We start from the raw sequence: 9,863 nt of genomic DNA, 5'->3' as shown, positions 1-9,863 counted from the left end.
AACTACCCGCGGAGTACTACGTGAACGCATTCCTGCTTGCAATTTTCTGGGCTACAAATCTGCTGACATAAAGCCTTTTTGCGAGACCCAGCGAGCTGATGGACTATTTCGATGACTTAATAAATGGTGCGTGGAAGAAGCATAAATATTTCATCACGCTTTGACCGGCTTTCATTTTCTTGTGTTCTTGTGAGTAGTAGCAAGGGATAACTAGTCATATTTCTCACTGGGCGCTACTGCGTAAGAATGCCATCAAGTATGCATTTAAATTGCAATCAGAAGCTACCAACCTTTAACTATTTTGAACGAATCCGCGTACATATGTGGCACTAGATTTCTAAGTGGGATGTGAATCAAAAATATTAAGCCAAACAAATCGAAACTATAGCATTCAATTAATTATACTCCAACCTAGGAAGTAGAAAGGTTAATTTATTGCATATATTTAAAAGACAGTAGCAGAAGTAACTTTAACAGTGGCAGATATAACTTTAAGATAGTCTTCTGGAACATAACTTCGCTGATTTGCCAGTTTATAATACATATATCTAATTTCAATATGGGTTACCCTAGCTGGGCTGATTGAATAACACTTCAACCCTATTAAAGAGATTCTGAATATAACTTCAGATGCAATAGCGATAATGGATCGTTAACAAAGTAAGATAGTTAAAAGTAAAACTAGTAGCCAAAACAACCAGTTGGTTGGAATTCCCCCACATAAACATATAAGCATAACTTCCTTTTTTCAAAACTCAATAAAAACTATTGTATGCATCGGAAAATATTTATTTATTTTTTATAATGTAGGTACATGTCTAAAGTTTTTATTTACATTGTTTTGAAGATCAAATCTGTTAGGTGACGTCCCCCATTCTCCATACATTGCGTAAACTGATTTCTGGCGTTTGTCATGACTCTTGTTAGCATAGCAGGTGTCATGTTGGCAATTTCTTCTTGGATGGTGGTCTTCAAATCTTGTAGGGTTCTTGGACGGTTCACATAAACACGGGATTTCAAAAAACCCCATAGAAAAAAATCACAAGGGGACAGATCGGAAGAGCGTGCCGGCCATTCCAAATCGCCTCTAATTGAGATAAGGCGCTCTGGAAAGTGTTCCCTCAAAACAGCCATCGATGCTCTTGAAGTGTGTGCTGTTGCACCGTCTTGTTGGAACCAAGTGTTCCCCAAATCCAAATTTTCTAGCCGTGGGAAAAAAATTCTGTAGCATGTTTACATACCGGTCCGAATTCACTGTCACTGTAACCTCATTTTCCTCAAAAAACCAGGGACCAATAATTCCAGCTGAGGAAATTGCACACCACACTGTGACTTTGGGTGAATGCAAAGGCTTTTGATGCAATTCTCGAGGGTTGGTGTCAGCCCAGTAGCGCATGTTTTGTTTGTTAACTGACCCACACAAATGAAAATGGACTTCATCGCTAAAAAAACAATAGCACCCTCGGGAACGACATCAAGAAGAAGCTCACACGCGTTCATCCGAGAATTGAAGTCACGTTCTGAAAGTTCCTGCACTATCGCCATTTTATAGGGATGAAAATGAAGATCATCACGAAGAATTCTTCTCACAGAACGATCGGATAGTCCAAGGGCAGATGCGTGTTTGCGCGTAGAACGCCGTGGCGATCGCAACATTGATGCTCTCACTGCTTCAATGTTGTCAGGTGATCTAACGGGCTGAGGGACACCAGTTCTTCCTTTTGTCGCACTTACAGTTTGTCTGAATGTAGTTACCCATGTAACAATTGATTTGCGGTCTGGGACGGGAGCCAACGGGGCTAAATTAAAGCGATTCCGAAATGCACGCTGTGTTGCAATAACCGAACATCCGCTTGAAAAGTAAACCTCAACGGCAAAGGCACGCTCCTCACTATTCCAACGCATGATGGCGACTAAACCATGTCGGGACAAAACTTTACAGTATCCCCTCTTGAACGAGACCACTAGCGCTCCGCTATGACATCAACTAACTGAGTGGCGCGCATTTTAAAAAAGGAAGTTATGCTGCCGCATCCTGTATATACTAACTTATAATATTCGTCTTCTTCTTCAGCCTTTGTCGCGTTCAGAAACGGGGACCGCCCATCTTGATCGTCAAAATTCTGATCTGTATGGAGTCCCGAGGCTTTTAAATTACCTTCCAGCCTATCAAGCCATCTTTGTTTCGGTCTTGTGAACAGAACGCCTTTGAAATTCAATGAAATAATGACTATTATTGCATAACCCTCTTTTCCACAAGTGGTTAAACTTAAAAATTCCAGCAAGTTAATCGTTTGATCAAACTCCCAAACATCCGCAGGAACGAGAGATGCAATATCATCTGTGAGCTGTAGCAGGCGCTGGAGAAAGGAACAAGTTGTTCTCGAAATATTGGTATATGGGAGAATTATTGTTTATTGACTACATTGCAAATTCTCTGCGAAAAGCCCATTAAAGAATGAAAGAATCTACAGTGGGAATCTCCACTTATATTATGTAAAAGGCTTCAACGCTGCAAGATGTGAAACTCCGCCATGTTATTTACATAGCATGCTGATCCCAAGCCCAGATGAAGGAGGTTTGAGGCAATGAAGCAATGTACTTTGTACTATCCTCAGTAAAACAAAACTAAAATGCTGAGATTAGGGAAAGTGATAAATAAAGTATAGTTGGAGTTACTCTACTATCCTCCACTAATCCTACCTGATCTCTTTTTGTGACAGGCCTCGGAACAGGCGACTAATAAAATGCATTGTCATAAAAAAACGAAAAATGAGCGCGTTCAGTAAGAAGCTTCGGAGAAATGGTAAACCATTCACCTTAGTCGACTCCACAGGACGCGAACCAGTTCTGTTGCGATATATGGACAAGTAAGTACATTATTCCGCATGTAAAATATTGGAACCTCGAGGAGCTCGCAAGAGTTCTTCGGCAAAGGCGCATTGATATTTGGACTCTACAAGAAACTTGATATTGCGATGCTTAAGGTTGCGACATAAGACGCGAACTCGGTATAAATAGTTATAAACTTCTCTATTTTGGTACCAAACACATGTAATATGGAGTTGGCATTGCCATCTCAGAGGGTTTGCGTGATGCCATCAAAGAAGTCCAGCGATTTGATGACCAGCTGATGAACGTTACTATTATATCAGCTGATTGTACGATTCATTTCAGCGCATACGCAATGCACCCAGGTCTACCCAATGCTAAGAAGGGTGCCTTCTAGCAACTACTTGACACAAAGACCTATACCGTGCCTACCTATCATTATATCGTCGTTGCAGGCGATCTCAACTGTCATGTGGATTACTTACGCCAATAACAACCATTACAAATGTTGAAAAATCGTTGAATCAATCTAAAAACACAGTCTAAACAAGTCGGGAAACCGGAAGCTATACGCTTCAGGTACGAAAGGTTTTGTGTATTTCTTTGTACGTAGCACGTAATATATCCATATATTATGTGAGAGTATTCACTTTCGGGTGATATTGACATTCATAGTCTTCAATTTTCAAAGAAGCAACAAATTTGAGGTATTATAACTTTGTTAGTAATACTGCGATTTCCACCAAACTTGGTAAGATCATGCTCTATATTATAGCCTATATCACTGCATGGTACTAGGATGAACTTAAGGGGGGTTTCTAGCCAATTACAAAAAAATTAAAATGTGTTTATTAACAACAAAAAATTGTAATTGATCATTAATCTGCTATAAGTGGACCACTTAAGTTTTATTTCAAAGAAGTCACGTAGACTCCATTGCTGCTACTTGACTTCAATTCTTGCTCTTTTAGCGAAGTCATTCGGGCATCATGCGGGCTTCATTACGGCGATCGACATAAACCTGACATATGACACCTTACTTGTTTAACATTGTAGGTAGGTAGGTAGGTATCAGTGGCCGCTCCGAGGAGCCCAATTAGCGCTTTGGTGCGCCGTTTTGATGCCACAAACTCCCAAGACCGTGACTGTTGTTATAGGAACAGGGAAGCGGAGTCCAGCTGGCTCGGATCCTCAGAGCCAGCCCGTAGCATTCACGAAGGAAAGCAGCTCTCCGACCCTGTAACTAGAAATCTCACCGAGGTCCCCAAAGAATGGTTTACCCAGTGTCCGCAGCCTGACTCGAGCTAGAGCCGGGCAATCGCAGAGAAAGTGCATGAGGGTTTCCCTTCCTTCTCCGCAGCTTCGGCAATGCGAGTTGTAGGGTAAGCCGAGCCTAGCGGCATGGTCCCCTATGGGCCAGTGCCCCGTGCAGACCGCCGTAATCTTGAATGCATTTGCACGCGTCTGGCACAGGAGCTCTCGTGATCGGGCTATGTTATAAGCGGGCCAAATTCTCCTTGATTTGGCACAGCTTGTAAGCCTTCGCCATCTCAGGCCCGCGGCTGCTAGGTAGTGCGAGTAGACTCGGCCCCCGACAGCCGCCAGCGGAACACCGACTGTGTTCCCCGAGGGACTGCCAAGAGCAGAGCCTTTCCTGGCCAATCCGTCAGCCCGCTCATTCCCTTCTATGTTCCTATGCCCGGGAACCCAGAGGAGAGTGATCTTGAGCGTGCCGCCCAGATGGTTGAGCGTGTCTCTGCACTGCCCCACCAACCGGGAAGATGTCGTCGTTGAGTACAAGGCCTTGATGGCCGCTTGGCTGTCGGTCAGAATGGCTATGTTACGCTTGGGACTCGAATCACGCTCCAGCCATCGACAGACTTCCAATATCGCCAGTACTTCCGCCTGGAATACACTGGTGAAACCTGGGAGACCATACGACTTGGATACACCGTGTGTATTCGAGAAAACCCCCGCGCCGACTCCATAGGCCATCTTTGATCCGTCCGTAAAGAATACCGTGTCATAGTCTTGCAATACGCCGCCGGTCTTCCACTTTGCCCTGGTTGGAAGGTCCACAGCAAAGTTTCTCGTGAAGTTCAGCTTGCGTGTGACATAGTCCGTGGGGGATGCCCAGATTTCTCGAGGTATTTCATCTAGAATGTTGCTGTGGCCATAGGACTTCGCTGCCCAGCATCCGGACTCACGCAGTCTTACGGCACTGCACGCTGCAACATATTTGATGTGGAGGTCAAGGGGGAGGAGATGCAGGAGTACATTGAGAGCATCTGCCGGGCAAGACTGCAGAGCCCCCGTAGCACCTGCACACGCGGTTCTTTGAATCCTATTAAGCTTCGTTCTATTGTATTTCTTCTTCAAAGCCTGCCACCATACAATAGATCCGTACGTCAGGATCGGACGCACTACAGCGGTGTACATCCAGAGAACCATCCTCGGCTGGAGACCCCATTTCCTGGCAAAGGTTCTCTTACAGGCATAGAAGGCTATACAGGCCTTCTTAACCCTCAGTTCTATGTTCAACCTCCAATTTAGCTTAGGATCCAGGATTACACCCAAATACTTCACATTAGAGGAAAGAACCAATCTTTGTTCATTCAGCCGTGGTAGATGGAATTCAGGTATCCTTGTCTTGGTGGTGAATAGCATCAGTTGCGTTTTGGTTGGGTTTATGCTGAGTCCGCATCTTGCGGCCCACAGGCACACCTTTCGCAACGCTCCTTCCATAATGTCGCTCATAATGGACAGAAACATCCCAGATACTAGTATCACCAAGTCGTCGGCATACGCCACCACCTTCACCCCGCTGCTGTCTAAAGTACGTAAAATTTTGTCCATTACTATTAACCAGAGCACCGGTGAGATAGCACCACCCTGGGGCGTGCCTCTGTTCACAGCTCTGGTCAAGTGGTTGCCTCCCAGATCGGATTGGATTATCCTGGTACTCAGCATGGATATAATCCAATGCGTGAGATACCCCTCCAATCCAATACCGGTCAAGGCTTCCTTGATGGCGTTGGTACTGACGTTGTTGAAGGCTCCTTCTATATCCAAGAAGGCAGCAAGGGTATACTGCTTGTACTGCAGCGACCGCTCAACCGTGCCAATTACCTCGTGGAGGGCGGTTTCTGTGGATTTTCCTTTGAGGTAGGCATGCTGGGACTTGGAGAAAGGCGTTCTCTCCATAATCGTCCTTAAGTGAATGTCCAGGACGCGTTCTAGGGTCTTCAGCACGAAAGAGGTCAGGCTGATTGGTCGAAAGTCCTTCGCGGACTCATGACCGCGCCTGCCCGCTTTCGGTATGAAAACCACCCGTGCGCGCCTCCAGGACTGCGGTACGTATCCTAAAGTGATGCAGCTCCGGTAAATCTCAACAAGCCACGGCACAACCCTTTCCTGCTGCTTCTGTAGCATGACTGGCATTATGCCATCTGGGCCCGGAGATTTGTATGCGGAGAAGCTGTTTATAGCCCAGCCGATCCTATCCCCGGTAATTACCGATTTGATAGTCTCGCACAGCTGGGGTTGCCGCAAACCCTCCAAGCGAGGTTCTGACTCACAGTCCTCCTCGCTGGAGGGAAAGTGCGTTTGCACCAGCAGCTCCAAGGTTTCACTAGAAGATTCCGTCCAGGAGCCTTCCGACTTTTTAAGGAAGGATGGACTCTTATGTTCCTTGGACAGAACCTTATAGAGCCTCGCGGATTCACTAGTGCTTTCAATGTTCTGACAATAGTCTAGCCAAGACCGCCTCTTGGCGGTCCTGATGGCCGACTTGTACTTCTTTAGGCAGTCCTTGTATGGCTGCCAGTATTTTTGCCTGTAGCAGATGTTGAAGATTTCTCTGGTCAACTTCCTGAGACTAGAGAGATCTTCGTTCCACCACGGTGGCAGGGTCTTTTTGCTGTACTTAGCAGGGCACGAGACTTTGAAGGCGGTATCAAAAGCCTTCTCCAGAGCCCCGACCTTTGACTCCAGTTCGTCTGTCGTGCCAATCCTACCAATTTGCGCACCGGAGAGTTTGTTCTTAATTACCTGACCAAACTTTCTCCAGTCGATCCTCCTGGGGTCTCTAAAGGGCTTGGGGACCTCTGCGGCGAGATCTAGACTGAAGAGTATCCAACTGTGGTCAGAGAAGGATCTCTGGTCAGACACTCTCCAGTCCTCCACCCTAAGAATCCCGTTGTCGGTTATTAGGGTGATATCAAGGACCTCTTCCCAACCGTCACAGTTCTCCGAGCAGGGGAAATGAAAGGTTGGTGTACTACCCCTGTTACACACCGATAAATTTGAAGTAATAATAAAATCAAAGAATGACTCACCCCTTTCGTTGATTTCAGAGCTGCCCCAAAGCGTATGCCTTGCATTTGCGTCGCAGCCTATCAGCAGGTTGGCTTTCTTTGGTGTTATGGTGTTCATCAGATGTTGTAGTTCTTGTGGCGGAGCTGATCGGTCGTGAGCCATGTACGCCGAGGAAATATACACGTTCTCTGCCCCCACCTGCTCCAGCTTGACCACAACTAGGTCACTGGAACTCAGGTCCGGGCACAGAAAAGCGTGCAGACTCTTCCTCGCAAGAATACATGCTCTAGGTTTAGCCTGATCAGCGTCTCCTGTGCTGTGGAATAGATTAAAATATTTGTTTTGGAGCCCTTTGATGGTTCGGTCGCTTCCGACCCAGGGCTCCTGTATTAATGCGATGTCGATGTCTTCCTCTAAGAGGAAGACGAGCAGATTAGCCGAGGCACACTTCGAGTGCTGCAGATTTATCTGCGTTACCCTCAGCATGATCTGCTTTCGTGGGGGGTTCGACAGCCCCCGTCGGACCGTCGATCGTCATCTCCTCCAACAGCTCGTTGGCGGCGTCGATTGGGTCAAGGTCGTCGTCCGGTTTTGCGGAGCGGAACACTTTTACTTTGGCATACCTGACTCCGAACCACACTTTGTAATCGGCCTTTTTCAGTGCCTCCAGGCACTCCTCGTTTATGCGGAGTAGTACGGGCTGGCTGTTTATCTGAGGTTCCTCCTCCTCTATAACAACCCAGTCGTCCATGGGAATCCCGTGGTTGTGAAGGCGCAGGAAATGGACCAGCTTGTCCTTCTCCATGCGGATCTTCGGCAACCAAATGCGAGCGACCGGTCTCCTGGGAATCTCGTCGTAAGGGATAGTCTTGAGCTTAACGCCCTCCCAAGCGTCGCTGATCTTAGCGACGCACGAGCCGAGAAAGTCCTTAGAGAACTGGTCCATGCAAGCTATTACGTGGAACCCACGGACCACATGAGATGAATCAAAGTGGGGAGTGAGTCCCGGGTGTTTGCCTCCGATTTCCACGAGATGTTCATAGACCATGCCCGACAGCCTAGCCTCAACACTGGTCCACACCTCCAGCGTTAGTTTGCCGCTAGCAGAATTGCCATCCGCCAGCGCCACCCATAAGTGACTCCTGGCCACATCGCTGAAGGTCTTCGCAGTACGTGGCCCACCGGCTGACGGTTGCTGAACAATTTCCTTCGTATGTTGCTTGGCGTCTGCGCTCTTGCCCACTCTACTCCGCTTTTTATCTTGTTCGACCTCGTCTTGAGATCGGTTACGTTTTAGAGCGATGGGCTTCGCCTTCTGTTCGTCAGCCCGGCGTTTGCTGTTGTATTCATCAACAATCGCCTGGTATTTAGCGAGGTCTTTTTCATCCCGCTCGTCGACAGTACCGGCCTCCTTATTCTTGGCAATCTTGCCGAGAATATGCATGGCCTTCTGGTACTGACTCTTGAGCAGGACACCCGTGGACCTTCGCTTCTTAGCCGGTTTCCGGCGATTCTTGTCGGTTTTCGTTTTCGAGGGATCCCCCGACGCTGAGGGCTTCGGGTCAGGAGTACTATGTCTGGTACTCGCTACACCCAGCCTGACGGCAGTGGATTCCAGGCTAGAATCCACTAGTCCGTCTGACGCCTCGCTCCGGGAGGTCCCTGCGGTTGGTTTCAGCATAACGGTGCTACGGCTGGCACCGAGTGTACTGCTCTCGATGGCCACTGTCTCCTGGCTGGAGGCCAGCAGCTCGTCCTCCGATGATGCGCCTGGCATCATCGCCTCCTCTTCTATCGTCATTTTGGTTTTTTTATTATTAATTGAGTCCATGTCTTGGTCCCACGAGTAGTCCGGGAAGAATGTCCACCCTGGCTGGCCCGGCCACCAGGGTAAGGGTCTTATTTGAAACTGAAGGTGCCCAAGTTATTCAGAGTTCGCATACTAAAGACCAAGCTCCCCATTGGCCACGCAGCCCTCGGCGTATGCTGTTCCACCTTGGCTTGGGGTCCTATTAGCACCTTCTCCGATGCAGGGAGGACGATCACATTGTAGTTTTCGAATGATTCGAGAAAAAACACTTTGCCCAAATATTCCGCATTATATCTGGATACAATTGAAAAAAAAGTTGATTTATCGGGTCCGACACACCGTATGACCCTCTTAAGCTAGGTGGTGTGGGTTTGCATCAGTTGTTGCTAAAACTTAGGCGACTGAGCGAATTAATCCCGATGTGGGTGCCACGGCAATCGCATGTCTTTCGCAATGAGGAGGTTGATGGCTTTGCTCATCAAGGGTTTGGTTCAAGAAGATTGAACAGAGTAGATTCAGCTCGCAGCACATTGTTCGAAATTTTATGATGGAGAAAAATTATTGCGCACATCCGACCGTCTACGGTAAATGTGCAAGAAAAAAACTTGTGGTGACATGTTGATGTCATAAAGGGCAAGGAAGGGAAAGTTTAGAGTAAGTAATACAATGAAGACCTGAAGATGGAAATCACCATGATCTGTCGTCCCAAAGGTAATTGATAAAATAAAATAGTATTCAAAGACTTGAAGGAATACTTGGAAAGCTACGTTAAAGCAGGCTAATTTCCATGTTGAATTCTCTCACATCTACATTCTCCAAATAATTCGACCGTGCGGAACTTAGGCCCTCTTTTACTTTTGTTGTGTAAATTGTTTGAAATGCCGATATACCTATAGATTAGACT

This window comes from Hermetia illucens, chromosome 4 (genome assembly GCF_905115235.1).
Source record: "Hermetia illucens chromosome 4, iHerIll2.2.curated.20191125, whole genome shotgun sequence".
NCBI lineage: Eukaryota > Metazoa > Arthropoda > Insecta > Diptera > Stratiomyidae > Hermetia > Hermetia illucens.
The sequence above is the reverse complement of the archived record's forward strand: the minus strand, read 5'-3'. Positions refer to the sequence as shown.